Source organism: Nerophis ophidion, linkage group LG24 (assembly GCF_033978795.1).
Source record: "Nerophis ophidion isolate RoL-2023_Sa linkage group LG24, RoL_Noph_v1.0, whole genome shotgun sequence".
Taxonomy (NCBI): domain Eukaryota; kingdom Metazoa; phylum Chordata; class Actinopteri; order Syngnathiformes; family Syngnathidae; genus Nerophis; species Nerophis ophidion.
This window is the reverse complement of record NC_084634.1, coordinates 11,540,277-11,559,543: the sequence shown is the minus strand read 5'-3', so window position 1 is coordinate 11,559,543 and position 19,267 is coordinate 11,540,277. Positions and strand designations below refer to the sequence as shown.

Here is a 19,267-nt window from a genome sequence, read left to right as displayed (position 1 = left end):
GTGATTTAGGGCTATATATATAAACATTGGTTGATTGATTGATATTATTTTCACCTGCCTCTGTTTGGTGTTCGGGACGCTCACCTGTTCCTCGAGCACTAATCAGAGGCATTGTTTAAGCCTGCCTTTGCCAGTCAGTCGGGCTGGCTTCTTTGTTTGCTACACGCAACCGGTTACGTAAGTTTTGCTTGTCTCCTAGCCCATGCTAAGTGTTAGCTTCGAGTGCGATTGGCACATGTTTCCTTCGACTTGTTTTCTGTTTTTGGTGCTTCTTTTATTGTTCTGAGAATTAATTAATGTTCCTTCTTTCAAGTCCTGTCCGGAGTGGTCCGTTTGCATCCCGCGGGAACGAACCTCGCAGCAAGCTGCGACCCCCCAACCATAACAGTTTGGGGCCATTGTCCTGTTGGAACACCCAACTGCGCCCATCTAATACTGTATCAATATTACTAATATCACCATCAATAATCATCTGATACTGTATCAATATCACTAATAAAAGGATTAATATTACTAATAGCACCATCAATAGCTATCTGATACTGTATCATTATTACTAATATCACCATCAATATCCATCTGACACTGTATCAATATTACTAATATCACCATCGATATCCGTCTGATACTGTATCAATATCACTAATAAAAGGATCAATATTACTAATAGCACCATCAATAGCTATCTGATACTGTATCATTATTACTAATATCACCATCAATATCCATCTGACACGGTATCAATATGACTAATATCACCATCAATAATCATCTGATACTGTATCAATATCACTAATAAAAAGATCAATATTACTAATAGCACCATCAACAGCTATCTGATACTGTATCAATATTACTAATATCACCATCAGTATCCATCTGACACTGTATCAATATTACTAATATCACCATCAATATCCATCTGATACTGTATCAATATTACTAATATCACCATCAATAACCATCTTATGCTGTATCACTATTACTAATAAAAGGATCAATGTTACTAATATTACTATCAATAGCCATCTGATACTGTAGCAATATTACTAATATCACCATAAATATCCATCTGATACTGTATCAATATCATTTCCATCTGATACTGTATCAATATTACTAATAGCACCATCAATAGCCATCTGATACTGTATCATTATTACAAATATCACCATCAATATCTATCTGACACCGATCAATATTACTGATATCACCATCAATATCCATCTGATACTGTATCAATATTACTAATATCACCATCAATAACCATCTTATGCTGTATCACTATTACAAATAAAAGGATCAATGTTACTAATATCACTATCAATAGCCATCTGATACTGTAGCAATATTACTAATATCACCATAAATATCCATCAGATACTGTATCAATATTATTTCCATCTGATACTGTATCAATATTACTAATAGCACCATCAATAGCCATCTGATACTGTATCATTATTACTAATATCACCATCAATATCCATCTGACACTGTATCAATTTTACTAATATCACCATCAATATACATCTGATACTGTATCAATATTACTAATATCACCATCAATAACCATCTTATGCTGTATCAATATTACTAATAAAAGGATCAATGTCACTAATATTACTATCAATAGCCATCTGATACTGTAGCAATATTACTAATATCACCATAAATATCCATCTGATACTGTATCAATATTATTTACATCTGATACTGTATCAATATTACTAATATTACCATAAATATCCATCTGACACTGTATCAATATTACTAATATCACCATCAATATCCATCTGATACTGTATCAATATTACTAATATCACCATCAATAACCATCTTATGCTGTATCACTATTACTAATAAAAGGATCAATGTTACTAATAGGGCTTCACGGTGGAAGAGGGGTTAGTGCGTCTGCCTCACAATACGAAGGTCCTGCAGTCCTGGGTTCAAATCCAGGCTCGGGATCTTTCTGTGTGGAGTTTGCATGTTCTCCCCGTGAATGCGTGGGTTCCCTCCGGGTACTCCGGCTTCCTCCCACTTCCAAAGACATGCACCTGGGGATAGGTTGATTGGCAACACTAAAATTGGCCCTAGTGTGTGAATGTGAATGTTGTCTGTCTATCTGTGTTGGCCCTGCGATGAGGTGGCGACTTGTCCAGGGTGTACCCCGCCTTCCGCCCGATTGTAGCTGAGATAGGCGCCAGCGCCCCCCGCGACCCCGAAAGGGAATAAGCGGTAGAAAATGGATGGGATGTTACTAATATCACTATCAATAGCCATCTGATACTGTAGCAATATTACTAATATCACCAAAAATATCCATCTGATACTGTATCAATATTATTTCCATCTGATACTGTATCAATATTGCTAATAGCAGCATCAATAGCCATCTGATACTGTATCATTATTACAAATATCACCATCAATATCCATCTGACACTGTATCAATATTACTAATATCACCATCAATATACATCTAATACTGTATCAATATTACTAATATCACCATCAATAACCATCTTATGCTGTAACAATATTACTAATAAAAGGATCAATGTTACTAATATCACTATCAATAGCCATCTGATACTGTAGCAATATTACTAATATCACCATAAATATCCATCTGATACTGTATCAATATTATTTCCATCTGATACTGTATCAATATTACTAATAGCAGCATCAATAGCCATCTGATATTGTATCATTATTACAAATATCACCATCAATATCCATCTGACTCTGTATCAATATTACTAATATCACCATCAATATACATCTGATACTGTATCAATATTACTAATATCACCATCAATAACCATCTTATGCTGTAACAATATTACTAATAAAAGGATCAATGTTACTAATATCACTATCAATAGCCATCTGATACTGTAGCAATATTACTAATATCACCATAAATATCCATCTGATACTGTATCAATATTATTTCCATGTGATACTGTATCAATATTACTAATAGCACCATCAATAGCCATCTGATACTGTATCATTATTACAAATATCACCATCGATATCCATCTGACACCGATCAATATTACTAATATCACCATCAATATCCATCTGATACTGTATCAATATTACTAATATCACCATCAATAACCATCTTATGCTGTATCACTATTACCAATAAAAGGATCAATGTTACTAATATTACTATCAATAGCCATCTGATACTGTAGCAATATTACTAATATCACCATAAATATCCATCTGATACTGTATCAATATTACTAATAGCACCATCAATAGCCATCTGATACTGTATCATTATTACAAATATCACCATCAATATCCATCTGACACCGATCAATATTACTAATATCACCACCAATATCCATCTGATACTGTATCAATATTACTAATATCACCATCAATAACCATCTGATACTGTATCAATATCACTAATAAAATGATCAATATTACTAATAGCACCATCAATAGCCATCTGATACTGTATCATTATTACTAATATCACCATCAATATCCATCTGACACTGTATCAATATTACTAATATCACCATCAATATCCATCTGATACTGTATCAATATTATATCCATCTGATACTGTATCAATATTTTTAATATCACCATCAATAACCATCTTATGCTGTATCAATATTACTAATAAAAGGATCAATGTTCCTAATATCACTATCAATAGCCATCTGATACTGTAGCAATATTACTAATATCACCATAAATATCCATCTGATACTGTATCAATATTATTTCCATCTGATACTGTATCAATATTACTAATACCACCATCAATAACCATCTGATTCTGTATCAATATTACTAATAAAAGGATCAATATTACTAATACCACCATCAAAATCCATCTGATTCTGTATCAATATTACTAATAAAAGGATCAATATTACTAATACCACCATCAATAACCATCTGATACTCTTATCAATATTACTAATAAAAGGATTAAAATTACTAATATCACCATCAATTTACTGTGACCATCTTGTCTTTGTCCTTCTTGCCGTAGTAACACTGTCGGTGTCATGCACTGTGACCATCTTGTCTTTGTCCTTCTTCAACACACGTGTGTACAGGCCAGAAGATGTTTTGCCACAGGTGAGGGTGACAAGTAGATGCCCTTGATGGGCTGTGAACATCTGCAGGAGAACCATCATGCATTGTTAGTGGAGTTAGTGCCCCCTAGTGGTGCTGAATCAGCAGTAGATAGATAGACAGACAGACAGACAGACAGACAGACAGACAGATAGATAGATAGATAGATAGATAGATAGATAGATACAGTAGATAGATAGATAGATAGATAGATAGATAGATAGATAGATCAGTATCCCTGCTTCCGCCATCCTAGTCACTGCCGTTGTGTCCTTGGGCAAAACCCTTTACAGAGTCTTCGTCTTGCCCACACTTTTTCCAAGAGTTTTTATCTTGTCCAAACTTTTATCCAGAGCCTTCATCTTGTTCCCACGTTCTTCCAGAGTCTTTATCTTGTCCACACGGGTTTTCCAGAGTCTTCATATTGTCCAAACGTCTTTCTAGAGATTTTATCTTGGACACGATTTCTTCAAGAGTATTCGTCTCTTCCACACTGTCCTCCAGAGTATTCATCAAGTTTTCATCTTGTCCAAATGTTCATCCCGAGCCTTGTCCACACGTTTTTCCAGAGTCTTCATCTTGTCCACACTTTCTTCCAGAGTGTCCAGACGTTTTTCCAGAGTCTTTAGACAAGTTTTCATCTTGTCTAAACATTCATCCAAAGCCTTGTCCACACATTCTTCCAGAGTCTTTATCTTGTCCACATGGTCTTCCAGAGTCTTCATATTGTCCAAATGTTTTTTTTTAAGTTTTTATCTTGGCCACACTTCCTTCAAGAGTCTTCGTCTCTTCCACACTGTTTTCCGGAGTCTTCATCTTGTCCGCAATTTCTTCCAGAGTGTCCAAACTCTTTGGACAAGTTTTCATCTTGTCCAAATGTTCATCCCGAGCCTTGTCCACACGTTTTTCCAGAGTCTTCATCTTGTCCACACTTTCTTCCAGAGTGTCCAGACGTTTTTCCAGAGTCTTTAGACAAGTTTTCATCTTGTCTAAACATTCATCCAAAGCCTTGTCCACACATTCTTCCAGAGTCTTTATCTTGTCCACATGGTCTTCCAGAGTCTTCATATTGTCCAAATGTTTTTTTAAAGTTTTTATCTTGGCCACACTTTCTTCAAAAGTCTTTGTCTCTTCCACACTGTCCTCCGGAGTCTTCATCTTGTCCGCAATTTCTTCCAGAGTGTCCAAACTGTTTGGACAAGTTTTCATCTCGTCCAAATGTTCATCCCGAGCCTTGTCCACACGTTTTTCCAGAGTCTTCATCTTGCCCACACTTTCCTCTGGAGTCTTCATCTCGTCCACACTTTCCTCTGGAGTCTTCATATTGTCCACACTTTCTTCCAGAGTGTACAAATGTTTTTCCAGAGTCTTCCTCTTGCCCACACTTTCTTCAAGAGTTTTTATCTTGTCCAAACGTTCATCCAGAGCCTTCATCTTGTCCACACGTTCTTCCAGAGTCTTTATCTTCTCCACATGGTCTTCCAGACTCTTCATATTGTCCAAACGTTTTGTAGAGTTTTTATCTTGGCCAGACTTTCTTCAAGAGTCTTCGTCTCTTCCACACTGTCCTCTGGAGTCTTCACCTTGTCCACAATTTCTTCCAGAGTGTCCAAACATTTTTCCAGAGTCTTTGGACAAGTTTTCATCTTGTCCAAATGTTCATCCAGAGCCTTGTCCACCCGTTTTTCCAGAATCTTCATCTTGCCCACACTTTCCTCTGGAGTCTTCATCTTGTCCACACTTTCCTCTGGAGTCTTAATTTTCACCATGATTTGTACAGAAATATTAAAATTAGTTTGTTCCATTGTCAATTTTGCACGTTGGGAAGACTATGTCCCCCGGCTGACCTGGGAACGCCCCAGGATCCCCCGGGAGAAGCTGGACGAAGTGGCTGGGGTGAGGGAAGTCTGGGCTTCCCTGCTTAGGCTGCTGTCCCCGCGACCTGATCTCAGATAAGCGGAAGAAGATGGATGGATGGATGGATAAAAACCGCGACTCCAAAGGGAATAAGCGGTAGAAAATGAATGCATTTATGAAAAAAAAAACGGACTATTAGCGTTTTAACCTAAAACCGTGTTTGATAACTGCACTTTGATAAAACTCATGGACCGACTGGCGCTAGCTCGCTAGCTTGAATGTTGACATGAAAACAAGAGACATCAACCTTGTTCCCCATTAGGAAATATCCCAAAATAAACTTATATGAACATGTTACTGTCTGAGCAACTATGATATTCAATTGTGCATAGTAAACCCACCTACTCAGTGGCCTAGTGGTTAGAGTGTCCGCCCCGAGATCGGTAGGTTGTGAGTTCAAACCCCGGCCAAGTCATACCAAGGACTATAAAAATGGGACCCATTACCTTCCTGCTTGGCACTCAGCATCAAGGGTTGGAATTGGGGGTTAAATCACCAAAAGAAGTGGGCGCGGCCACTGCTGCTGCCCACTGCTGCTGCCCACTGCTCCCCTCACCTCCCAGGGGGTGATCAAGGGTGATGGGTCAAATGCAGAGAATAATTTCTCAACACCTCTTGTGTGTGTGACAATCATTGGCACTTTAACTTTTTAACTTAACATACAAGCTGTGCTCTTATATATATATTAAATAAAAACTAATAAAAATATATATTTTAAAAACAGAAAGTCACAGAAATCTACACATGATCACATGCTTACATCTCATTGTGCAACATGTGAATTTTTTAATGGGAACTAAATGCGATATCTGTAAGGGGTACAAATTATTTCCAAAGCAAGTCCTCCACCCAGACATAAAATACTAGTCCACAGCTCATGAAAAAACAATATTTGTTGTTATTGTCAGTGTAAGTGGGCCAAAACACTTATATTAGAAAACTATATCATGCTTTTGATTGATTGAATTGATTGAAACTTTTATTAGTACGGACGGCGTGGCGCAGTTGGGAGAGTGGCCGTGCCAGTAACCTGAGGGTTCCTGGTTCTATCCCCACCTTCTACCAACCTCGTCACGTCCGTAGTGTCCTTGAGCAAGACACTTCACCCTTGCTCCTGATGGGTTGTGGTTAGGGCCTTGCATGGCAACTCCCAACATCAGTGTGTAAATATGTGCGTGAAAGGGTGAATGTGGAAATAGTGTCAAAGTGTTTTGAGTACCTTGAAGAGAGAAAAGGGCTATACGTATGACCGATTGCACAGTACAGTACATATTCCGTACAATTGACCACTAACTGGTAACACCCGAATAAGTTTTTCAACTTGTTTAAGTCAGGGTCCACGTTAATCAATTCATGGTAAAAACTAGAGCGTCCCTGGGTGGGCTAATAATGATAAAACATTTAACTTTTTATTTAGTCAGGTTTGGGAAAGGTGTGATGTTGTTGTGGCCACAGTGTGCACGTCTGATGTTGCTCACATGTGCTTCACTGAAATGCTCGATGAGTTTTTGCGTTTGCTCACATACATGAAAAATTAGAGGGAACACTGTTCATAGGTAACATCCATTTTCTACCGCTTATTTCCTGTGGGGTCGCTGGTGCCTATCTCAGCTACAATCGGGCGGAAGGCGGCGTACACCCTGGACAAGTCGCCACCTCATCACAGTGCCAACACAGATAGACAGACAACATTCACACTCACATTCACACACTAGGGACCATTTAGTGTTGCAAATCAACCTATCCCCAATTGTGTATTTTTAACGTTTTCAATAAAGTAACCTGCATTAAAATCTATTTACAAACACACACGGAATATGATGTATCTTTAAAGGCCTACTGAAATGACATTTTCTTATTTAAACGGGGATAGCAGGTCCATTCTATGTGTCATACTTGATCATTTTGCGATATTGCCATATTTTTGCTGAAAGGATTTAGTAGAGAACATCCACAATAAAGTTCGCAACTTTTGGTCGCTAATAAAAAAGCCCTGGCTCTACCAGAAGACGCAGACGATGACGTCACATGTTTGATGGCTCCTCAAATCCTCACATTGTTTTTAATGGGAGCCTCCAACAAAAAGAACTATTCGGACCGAGAAAACGACAATTTCCCCATTAATTTGAGTGAGGATGAAAGATTTGTGTTTGAGGATATTGATAGCAACGGACTAGGGAAAAAAAAAAAAAACGCGATTGCATTGGAACGGATTCAGATGTTTTTAGACACATTTACTAGGATAATTCTGGGAAATCCCTTATCTTTCTATTGTGTTGCTAGTGTTTTAGTGAGTTTAATAGTACCTGATAGTCGGAAGGGTGTGTCCACGGGTGTCTTGAGGCCAGTGTCCACAATTTTCTCACCGAAACCTGCTGGTTGACATTTGGTCGGGATCCATGTTTGCTTGACCGCTCTGATCCATAGGAAAGTTTCACCTCCAGGAATTTTAAACAAGGAATCACCGTGTGTTTGTGTAGCTAAAGGCTAAAGCTTCCCAACTCCATCTTTCTACTGTGACTTCTCCAATATTAATTGAACAAATTGCAAAAGATTCAGCAATACAGATAACCAAAATACTGTGTAATTATGCCGTTAAAGCAGACGACTTTTAGCTGTGTGTGTGCGCAGCGCTCACACTTCCTAAAAACCTGTGACGTTTTGCCTACACGTCATCATTACGCGACGTTTTCAAGAAGAAACTCCCGGGAAATTTAAAATTGTAATTTAGTAAACTAAAAAGGCAGTATTGGCATGTGTTGCAATGTTAATATTTCATCATTGATATATAAACTATCAGACTGCGTGGTCGGTAGTAGTGGGTTTCAGTAGGCCTTTGAAGGCCTACTGAAATGAGATTTTCTTATTTAAACGGGGATAGCAGGTCCATTCTATGTGTCATACTTGATCATTTCGCGATATTGCCATAATTTTGCTGAAAGGATTTAGTAGAGAACATCCACGATTAAATGTGCAACTTTCGGTGCTAAGAGAAAAGCCCTGCCTCTACCGGAAGTCGCAGACGATGACGTCACACGTGTGGGGGCTCCTCACATGTCTACATTGTTTTTTTGCTGGGAGCTTCCAACAAAAAGTGCTATTCGGACCGAAAAAAAGACAATTTCACCATTAATTTGAGCGAGGATGAAAGATTTGAGTTTGAGGATATTGATAGCGACGGACTAGAAAAAAAAAAGATAAAAAAAAAAAATTCTGGGAAATCCCTTATCTTTCTATTGTGTTGTTAGTGTTTTAGTGAGTTAAATAGTACCTGATAGTCGGAAGGGTGTGTCCACGGGTGTCTTGACAGGGGAGTCGACGGCAGCTTCATGGACGGCACAAGCTCAGCTAATCTCCGGTAAGAAGCGACCTTTAACCACAATTTTCTCACCGAAACTTGCTGGTTGACATTTGGTAGGAATCCATGTTGGCTTGACCGGGCACTGATCCATAGTAAAGTTTCACCTTCAGGAATTTTAAACAAGGAATCACCGTGTGTTTGTGTGGCTAAAGGCTAAAGCTTCTCAACTCCATCTTTCTACTTTGACTTCTCCAATATTAATTGAACAAATTGCAAAAGATTCAGCAACACAGATCTCCAAAATACTGTGTAATTATGCCGTTAAAGCAGACGACTTTTAGCTGTGTGTGTGTGCAGCGCTCATACTTCCTAAAAACCCGTGACGTCTTGTGTACACGTCATCATTATACGACGCTTTCAAGAAGAAACTCCCGGGAAATTTAAAATTGCAATTTAGTGAACTAAAAAGGCCGTATTGGCATGTGTTGCACTGTTAATATTTCATCATTGATATATAAACTGTCAGACTGCGTGGTGGGTAGTAGTGGGTTTTAGTAGGCCTTTAATATAGGACGCATTGTATTGCATTGCCTTAAATGGGGAAAGTAGCCCCGACTAAGATGGCCGCCACGTAGGCACGTCACGCACAATTGCTGCTTTGTATTAGCCCGCCCCTGGTAAGAAGTCGTTCTTCTAATTGGTTCACTTTCCACAGCCCCTAAATCTAACCAATTAAAACGCTAATGGGCGTGTCTTAGAGCAGAACCGTTCTTTCCAGCGTTATATTGTAGAAAGAGGGCGGAGTCTCCGCTGTGAATCTGTGCCGCGGCTGCACACACTCGCTGCCAAGGTCGCCAAAAGAAGCAGTCAAACCCTTCCTTCAGCGAGTGCCTGCCCGAAAATCGCAAGTTGGTGAGTCTTATTTTCATCTAGTTACTTTTATTCCGGTTTGGAAGGCTCAAAGGGGGGATTTAAAGGCCTAGGTTTCTCACCCGGTCAAGCTCCTGACTGTCAAATGAGCTCACATGGGAAGAGATGCCCAGGCTAACTGGCTAGCTTAGCATTAGCCGCTTCTAAACTCTGGACTTTATCAAACATTGTTTTATAACGCAGCAATAATCATACAGACACATTTTCCAGCGCCTTTTGTGTACCTTTTTGTTTTTCTATTTTATTTCGTTATTGCGCTTTGGTTACCTGGTTAAGCATCAAGGCAAATTGCAAATTAATTTTCGTAAATATTTTTTTGGCCCCTCATAATTTATTTTAAATTTAAGATTTATTCAGAATTTTCAATTTGTACAACAAATATTCAGCAGGATGCATCGAAATGTTGACAATGCAAATGTCCACAAAACATAAACAACAGGGAGAAGGAGACAACAAAAAGACACATTTAAATAAGACTAAACTTAACAGTATGCATGTATATATATATATATATATATATATATATGTATGTATGTATATGTGTATATGTATATGTGTGTATATATATATATATGTGTATGTGTGTATATATATGTGTGTGTATGTGTGTATATATATATATGTGTGTATATATATATATATATGTATATGTATGTGTATATACAGTATATGTGTATGTATGTGTATATATATCTATATATACATATGTATGTGTATATATATGTATATGCATGTGTATATATATGTATGTATGTGTATATATGTGTGTATATTTATATATATATGTATGTATGTATACATATGTATGTGTATATATTTGTGTGTATATTTATATATGTATGTATGTATGTATGTATATATGTATGTGTATATATGTATGTATATACACATATATATATGTATGTATATACACATACATATATCTATGTATGTGTATATATGTATGTATGTTCATATATGTATGTATGTATGTATGTGTGTATATATATGTATGTGTATATATTAGATATGTATATGTATATATATTATATGTGTATATGTATATATTATGTGTGTGTGTATATATATGTGTATATATATATATATATGTGTGTGTATATATATATATATATATATATATATGTGTTTGTATGTATATATATATATATATATATGTATAGATATATAGGACTGTCTCAGAAAATTTGAATATTGTGATAAAGTCCGGCGTGGCGCAGTGGGAGAGTGGCCGTGTGCAACCCGAGGGTCCCTGGTTCAAATCCCACCTAGTACCAACCTCGTCACGTCCGTTGTGTCCTGAGCAAGACACTTCACCCTTTCTCCTAATGGGTGCTGGTTGGCGCCTTGCATGGCAGCTCCCTCCATCAGTGTGTGAATGTGTGTGTGAATGGGTAAATGTGGAAGTAATGTCAAAGCGCTTTGAGTACCTTGAAGGTAGAAAAGCGCTATACGAATACAACCCATTTATCATTTATTTATTTATTTTCCGTAATGCAACTAAAAACATGAAAATGCCATACATTCTGGATTCGTTACACATCAACTGAAATATTGCAAGCCTTTTATTATTTTTAATACAGCTTAAGAAAACTCAAAAATCCTATCTCAAAAAATTTGAATATTTCCTCAGACCAAGTAAAAAAAAAAGATTTATAACAGCAAAACAAAATCAAACATTTGAAAATGTCAATTAATGCACTCAGTACTTGCTTGGGAATCATTTTGCACGGATTACTGCATCAATGCGGCGTGGCATGGAGGCAATCATTCTGTGGCATTGATGAGGTGTTATGGATGCCCAGGATGCTTCAATAGCGGCCTTCAGCTCATTTGCATAATTGGGTCTGGTGTCTTTCAGCTTCTTCTTCACAATACCCCACAAATTCTCTCTGGGGTTTAGGTCAGGGGAGTTGGCAGGCCAATGGAGGACAGTAATGTCATGGTCAGTACACCAGTTACTGCTTGTTTTGGCACTGTGAGCAGGTGCCAGATCATGCTGGAAAATTAATTCATCATCTCCATAGAGCTTTACAACAGCCATGAAATTCCAAGTTAATTTTATTTGCAAAAAAAAAAGTTTATGAGTTTGAACATCAAATATCTTGTCATTTTAGTGCATTCAGCTGAATATAGGTTGAAAAGGATTTGCAAATTGTTGTATTCCGTTTATATTTACATCCAACACAATTTCTCAACTCAAATGGAAACGGGGTTTGTACATGCCCCCCCCCTAAAAAAACAGAAAATACAACCTACAAAAGTAATAATACAATTAAATTAGTGTGCACCGCTACTACACTTTGGAATGTATAATGTTTAGCAAATAAACTGACGATTTTAAGTTGATGAGTGGTGTGCGCCTAAACAATAGCAGCAGCATCCAGGCTCAAGGAATCAACATTATCAGATTACCATGAATTGATTAAACAAGTTGAGAAACTTATTGGGGTGTTACCATTTAGTGGTCAATTGTACGGAATATATACTGTACTGTGCAATCTACTAATACGAGTTTCAATCAATCAATCAAACATGTTCCTGCAATGAATGGCAAATTTTGGTGACCTTTGCGAATCTCAGTTAACATTTGGTCTTTTTTCACCTACCGCGCTTCAAAATGGTGTGATTTTTTTGTTTTTGTTTTTCATCATTCTTCCTTTTACTGGTTGCTGGCAACTTAACACCACTTTATTCAGCACCCCTGCCCAGGCCAACCAACCTTATAGGGAGGACATTCCTATGTATGTTTGAACAAGCAGATGGCTTGTTGCAGTGCTGTGGAAGGAGCTGGAAGTAGTAGAAAAGCAGTGGGAAGTCTTGCGTGGCTGCAGCTGTCTCCCCTGATCTGACTCAAATCTGATGAACATATTCTGGTCCATCCCATGTTAATTTCGACAGTCGTTTTTAGTTTAGTTTGAGTCAGTATTTTTACGAAAATGTATTTTACTTTGTCATATTTTGGTCATCTAAATTGGATTAGTTGTAGTCAACTAAATGTTTTGCATTTTGCTCAACTGAGCCCCTGTTTACACTGGATAAGGTTATCCAGGGTAACAATTCCACCGTTTAAGACCCCCTACCCCCTCCGTCCTCCGGCGCAACGTGACCTAATACGCATGAGCTGAAAATGTCCAATATCAAGTGTTTTGGTATTTCAATTAGCTGGAATCCAGTGTGCTGTGGGGCCCTTTTTTAGTGAATCACACCTGAGGCATCATAAACTAATCAAATCTTTATTGGAAACAAAGTTCACAATGTGACAAAGAACATTTGACAACAATCAAACTAGGGATGTAGATATCTGGTCAGGACACTCACTCTTTTGCCTTCACTTTCATTGTCCATTCCTTTTTGGGGACTTTATATCGATGTTGAGTCCGCGGCGTTATGGCGGACAATAACTGAGACAGTCTACTTTGGCAGTCCAAATGTATTCACCATTTTCCGTAGTTAGTCTTCCCTCGACGGCCAGGTAATCTGCTTTAACCGCATAATTACACAGTATTTTGGACATCTGTGTTGCTGAATCTTTTGCAATTTGTTCAATTAATATTGGAGAAGTCAAAGTAGAAAGATGGAGTTGGGAAGCTTTAGCCTTTAGCCACACAAACACACGGTGATTCCTTGTTTAAAATTCCCGGAGGTGAAACTTTACTATGGATCAGAGCGGTCAAGCGAACATGGATCCCGATCAAATGTCAACCAGCAGGTTTCGGTGAGAAAATTGTGGTAAAAAGTCGCTTCTTACCGGAGATCAGCTGAGCTTGCGCCGTCCATAAAGCTGCCGTCGACTCCCCTGAGACACTGGCATCCAAACACTCGTGGACACTCACCTCCGACTATCAGGTACTGTTAAACTCACTAAAACATTAGCAACACAATAGAAAGATAAGGGATTTTCCAGCAGTATCCTAGTAAATGTGTCTAAAAACTTATGAATCCGTCCCAATCCAATCGCGTTTTTTTTTTTTTTAACTTTTTTTTTTTTTTTTCTAGTCCGTCGCTATCAATATCCTCAAACACAAATCTTTCATCCTCGCTGAAATTAATGGGGAAATTGTCGTTTTCTCGGTCCAAAAAGCTCTTTTTGTTGGAGGCTCCCATTAAAAACAATGTGAATATGTGAGGAGCCATCAAACATGTGACGTCATCGTCTGCGACTTCCGGTAAAGGCAGGGCTTTTCTGTTTGCGACCAAAAGTTGCAAACTTTATCGTCTTTTTTTTTTATCTCCTAAATCCTTTCAGCAAAAATATGGCAATATTGCGAAATGATCAAGTATGACACATAGAATGGACCTGCTATCCCCGTTTTAATAAGAAAATCTAATTTCAGTAGGCCTTTAAGTAGAATCACAGGTGACCTGGACATGGGGCTGGGCGATAAGGTCTTTTATCAATATCTCAATATTTTGAGGCCATATCGCGATACACGATATATATCTCGATATTTTGCCCGAGCCTTTAATGAACACTTGATGCATATAATTACAGCAATATGATGATTCTATGTGTCTACATTAAAACATTCTTCTTCATACTGCATTAAAATATGCTCATTTTGAACGTTCATGCAGAGAGGGAAACCACAACTAAGTCAATTGACCAAAATTGTATTTATTCAACAGTTATTAAGCAGTGGCACAAACATTCATGTCATTTCCAAAACATTTTCAACATTTTCGTCTCATTTTTATTCGTTGACTAAATCGTCAATTTCGTCATTGCTGTTGTCATCGTGCATTTCTTTTGATCTTATTTTGGTCCCGGGAAAATAGGTCGTTGACGATAGCGGAGACGAACATTTTTTGTCAACACAATGAGCACTGGTTCCATCCATTTTTCATCTTTTTCATTAGTACAACCCATGTTACGATTGACACAGTAGTCCCAGTTGCTGTTGTTGTGTTTGGTGCTGTAATGATGGATTGCTGGCTATCTACACGTGTTGTAATGGGGATTTTAAGTATAGTAAAAGGTTTTCATTCTGACAGACTGTTCTATAAATTATAATTCTTTATGGTTTTGCACTTACGAGATCACTCTTTTGGTTGGTGAGAACACACACACACACACACACATACATGTCTTGCCTACGTTGTGTGGACCCACGTTTGGTCAGTAGGTTGTGAGGGCCCCCCTTTCCACTATAGCTAAAATGATGAAAAAAAAATATGTCTAGCACTAGATGGGAGTGGAGGAGTTGCAACCTCACTTCAGAATGCAAAACACGCTAAGTAAAAAAAACATTTCACTTTTGTAGTTGGGAGGACCGACCGCTGTTGCTAGGTAGATTTGACCATAGACACACACAGTAGTAAGTTCTGTGAGTTGGCCATTTTTAAGGACAGCAAAGTACTTATTGAAGGTAACACTTGTAGATTGAAAATAAATCATATCTACTTATTTTCATTCAGTTTACTTTATTGTATGAATGTACAAAACATGTACTAAAAATTCAAATGTATGCACATAAGTAGAAAATTAAACACAGACAAAATATGTACATAAATACATAAGAGTAGAGTACACACACACACACACACTCACACACACACACACACACACACACACACACACACACACACACACAAACAGCTGCAATTCCCACCCACTGTGGTTGTGTGCGTGTGTTTTCATTCATTGTTTCCACATCAGCTTTAATTGTAGTATGTATGGAATGCTGCGTGAATGCCATGATAAATATCGACTTGACAAAAAAACTGCTGTCCTCATTAAGACCTCATTTCATGCAAGAAGTCCAAAGGCTTTGCAAAAGCATTCCTCTGTGCTTTACTTTACTTTAGGGTTGTGGAATGAAGGCAGAACGGTCAAAATGCGAATAGTTAAAACAATTACAAAAACAAAGACACTAAATAAGTGTGTTATTGTTTCTGCAATTGCACCATCTTTTGGACAAATTGGCTCAATGCAGGTGCTGCATTGACCTGTTTAAACTGTTTAATCTGTTGACCACTGATTCCATGCATGATTACATGCATTTTTCTTTTATCAAGGGAAAACATGGGTTGTTTTCTGCTCTGAATGTGCATGTTTGTTAACAGAAAAAACATATATTTACCTTTTCTACTAGTATTAGTCCAATATTGGCAGCAAAATACAATGAAATATGTATTTGGTTTAAACTGTTTAATCTGTTGTGGACAAAGGGGTGTACCTCGCCCCATCCTTTCTTCTGAAAGACGGAGCATTTTTTGGGAAGCTGTTTTTATACCCAAACATGGCACCCACCTGTTCCAAATTAGTCTGCACACCTGTGGGATGTTCCAAATAAGTGTTTGATGAGCATTCCTCTTCTTTATCAGTATTTATTGCCACCTTTCCCAACTTTTTTGTCACGTGTTGCTGGCATCATATTGTAGAGTTAATGAATATTTGCAAAAAAAAAAAAAAAAGTTTATCCGTTTGAACATCAAATATGTTGTCTTTGTAGCATATTCAACTGAATATGGGTTGAAAATGATTTGCAAATCATTGTATTCCGTTTATTTTTACATCAAACACAATTTCCCAACTCATATGGAAACGAGGTTTGTACAATTCTAATATCATAATTAATAAAAATGTGGTTAAATGGACAACATGGAAAGGCAGAGGTATTACTAAACTTCATCATATTATTAATAAAAACTCTTTTAAACCGTTCAATGATTTAGTTGATCAATATAATGTAACCCAGAAATTATTTTTTAAATTTTATCTCTTTAAAAAACGCAGTAAATAAATGCATATCCTCTGAAAGTATGTCTTTAAATACCCATGAACTGGAATTGATTGGCAACACTAAATTGGCCCTAGTGTGTGAATGTGAGTGTGAATGTTGTCTATCTGTGTTGGCCCTGCGATGAGGTGGCGACTTGTCCAGGGTGTACCCCGCCTTCCGCCCGATTGCAGCTTCGATAGGTGCCAGCGCCCCCCGCGACCACAAAAGGGAATAAGCGGTAGAAATGGATGGATGGATGGAAGACACACTTTTTAATCAAGATACAGTTAAGAAATTAATTAAACTATTTGATAGAATAATAAATGAACACCACACTAGAAATGCAAATGATGCATGTGTGAGGAAATGGATGATCAACTTAAACATTTCAGATGAAGTGAAGTGAATTATATTTATATAGCGCTTTTCTCTAGTGACTCAAAGCACTTTACATAGCGAAACCCAATATCTAAGTTACATTTAAACCAGTGTGGTTAGCACTGGGAGCAGTGGGTAAAGTGTCCTGCCCAAGGACACAACGGCAGTGACTAGGATGGCAGAAGCGGGATTCGAACCTGCAACCCTAAAGTTGCTGGCACGGCCACTCTACCAACCGAGCTATGCCGCCCCAAAGATGAAAGAGACATATCATAAAGTATTTGGAAAAATGCCAGTAAGCCCTTTAGAAGCATTAAAAATAAGCTGTGTCAATTTAAGATCTTGAATTGATTGTATTTTACATTTGCTCACCTGTTTAAAATTGGTGTAGTAGATATCAAGTTATGTATGAAGTGTCGGGCAGCTGAGGGAATTGTTGTTCATTTATTGTGGGAATGTCATAGAATGAAAGTGTTATGGTTGAAAACAACAAAAGAAGCAATCACTTTCCTTAATATCCCAATGACACTGCAAACTTGTATTCTTTGGGATCTGCATCAATTTAGTAATGTGTCGTCACAGAGTAAAAATGTATTTCTTTCAATATGCAACATAATAAAAATGGTACCGTATTTTTCGGACTATAAGTCGCAGTTTTTTTCATAGTTTGGCCGGGGGTGCGCCTTATACTCAGGAGCGAGTTATGTGTGAAATTATTAACACATTACTGTAAAATATCAAATAATATTATCTAGCTCATTCACATAAGAGACTAGACATATAAGATTTTATCGGATTTAGCGATTGGAGTGACAGATTGTTTGGTAAACTTAAAGCATTTTCTATTAGTTATAGTTATTTGAATGACTCTTACCATAATATGTTACGTCAACATATCTCAGTTGGTTATTTATGCCTCATATAACTTACACTTATTCAGCCTGTTCACTATTGTTTATTTATTTTAAATTGCCTTTCAAATGTCTATTCTTGGTGTTGGGTTTTATCAAATAAATGTCCCCCCAAAAATGCGACTTATACTCCAGTGCGACTTATATATGTTTTTTTTTCCTTCTTTATTATGCATTTTCGGCAGGTGCGACTTATACTCCGGAGCGACTTATATTCCGAAAAATACGGTCATACTAAAAAAATGGAGATGTTGATAGTCCAACTCATACTGACTGGTGTACACAAGCTATGGGAATGATATCAGTAGAAAAAAACTGTATTTACTTTGGATAATAATGAGTCATATATTGGAATATGGGATCCATTATTTAAATGTGTCTTTACTATTAAATGAACCAAAAATATGACTTATTTTGTCTTTGGACACAATGTATTGTCGAGCTTATGAGATGTGATGGAGGTGTAAGCCACTGTGACACTATTCTTCATTTTTTTTTAATGTTTTTATTTTTTTATAAATGTATGTGATGACAATATCAATGAGGGATTTCTAGTCACTGCTATGTTAGAATTGTTATTAATATTGATACTGTTGTTGATAATATTAATTTTTGTTTGACTGCTTTTGGATTGTTTTGTGTCATGTTTGTTTGTCCTCTCAATTACTATGTTAATTGCTATTCTGAATGTTGCTGGGTCGGGTTTGGTTTTGGAATTGGAATTACATTATTATGGTATTGTTGTGTATCGTTTTGTTGGATTGATAAAAAAAGACATGCACACTGTGGCCATAACAGCAGCTCACCTTTCCCAACCCAGACTTAATAACACGTTAAATGTTTTATTATAATAATCAAATGACAGCAGTGCTTGTAATGAGATTATTTTCTACTATCAGTGGTTTGGCCCACTTACAATAAAAAAAATATATATATATATTGTTTTTCATAAACACTGTTCTAGTATTGCATGTCTGGGTAGG

At 37.3% G+C, this 19,267-nt stretch overlaps 1 protein-coding gene across 8 annotated transcripts in view; it reads left to right on the top strand.

Annotated features, from left to right (window-relative positions):
• Positions 1-10,125: 10,125 nt before the first annotated feature.
• The window catches only part of fam49a (family with sequence similarity 49 member A), a 100,439-nt gene continuing 91,297 nt past the window's right edge, over positions 10,126-19,267 (top strand). For 5 of the 8 annotated variants that reach the window (XM_061886521.1, XM_061886520.1, XM_061886514.1 and 2 more), the window contains exon 1: positions 10,126-10,255. The gene's annotated coding sequence lies outside the window, so the exon portion shown is untranslated. The remainder of the gene's footprint in view (positions 10,256-19,267) is intronic. The other 3 variants (XM_061886522.1, XM_061886515.1, XM_061886518.1) reach the window with 3 other exon arrangements.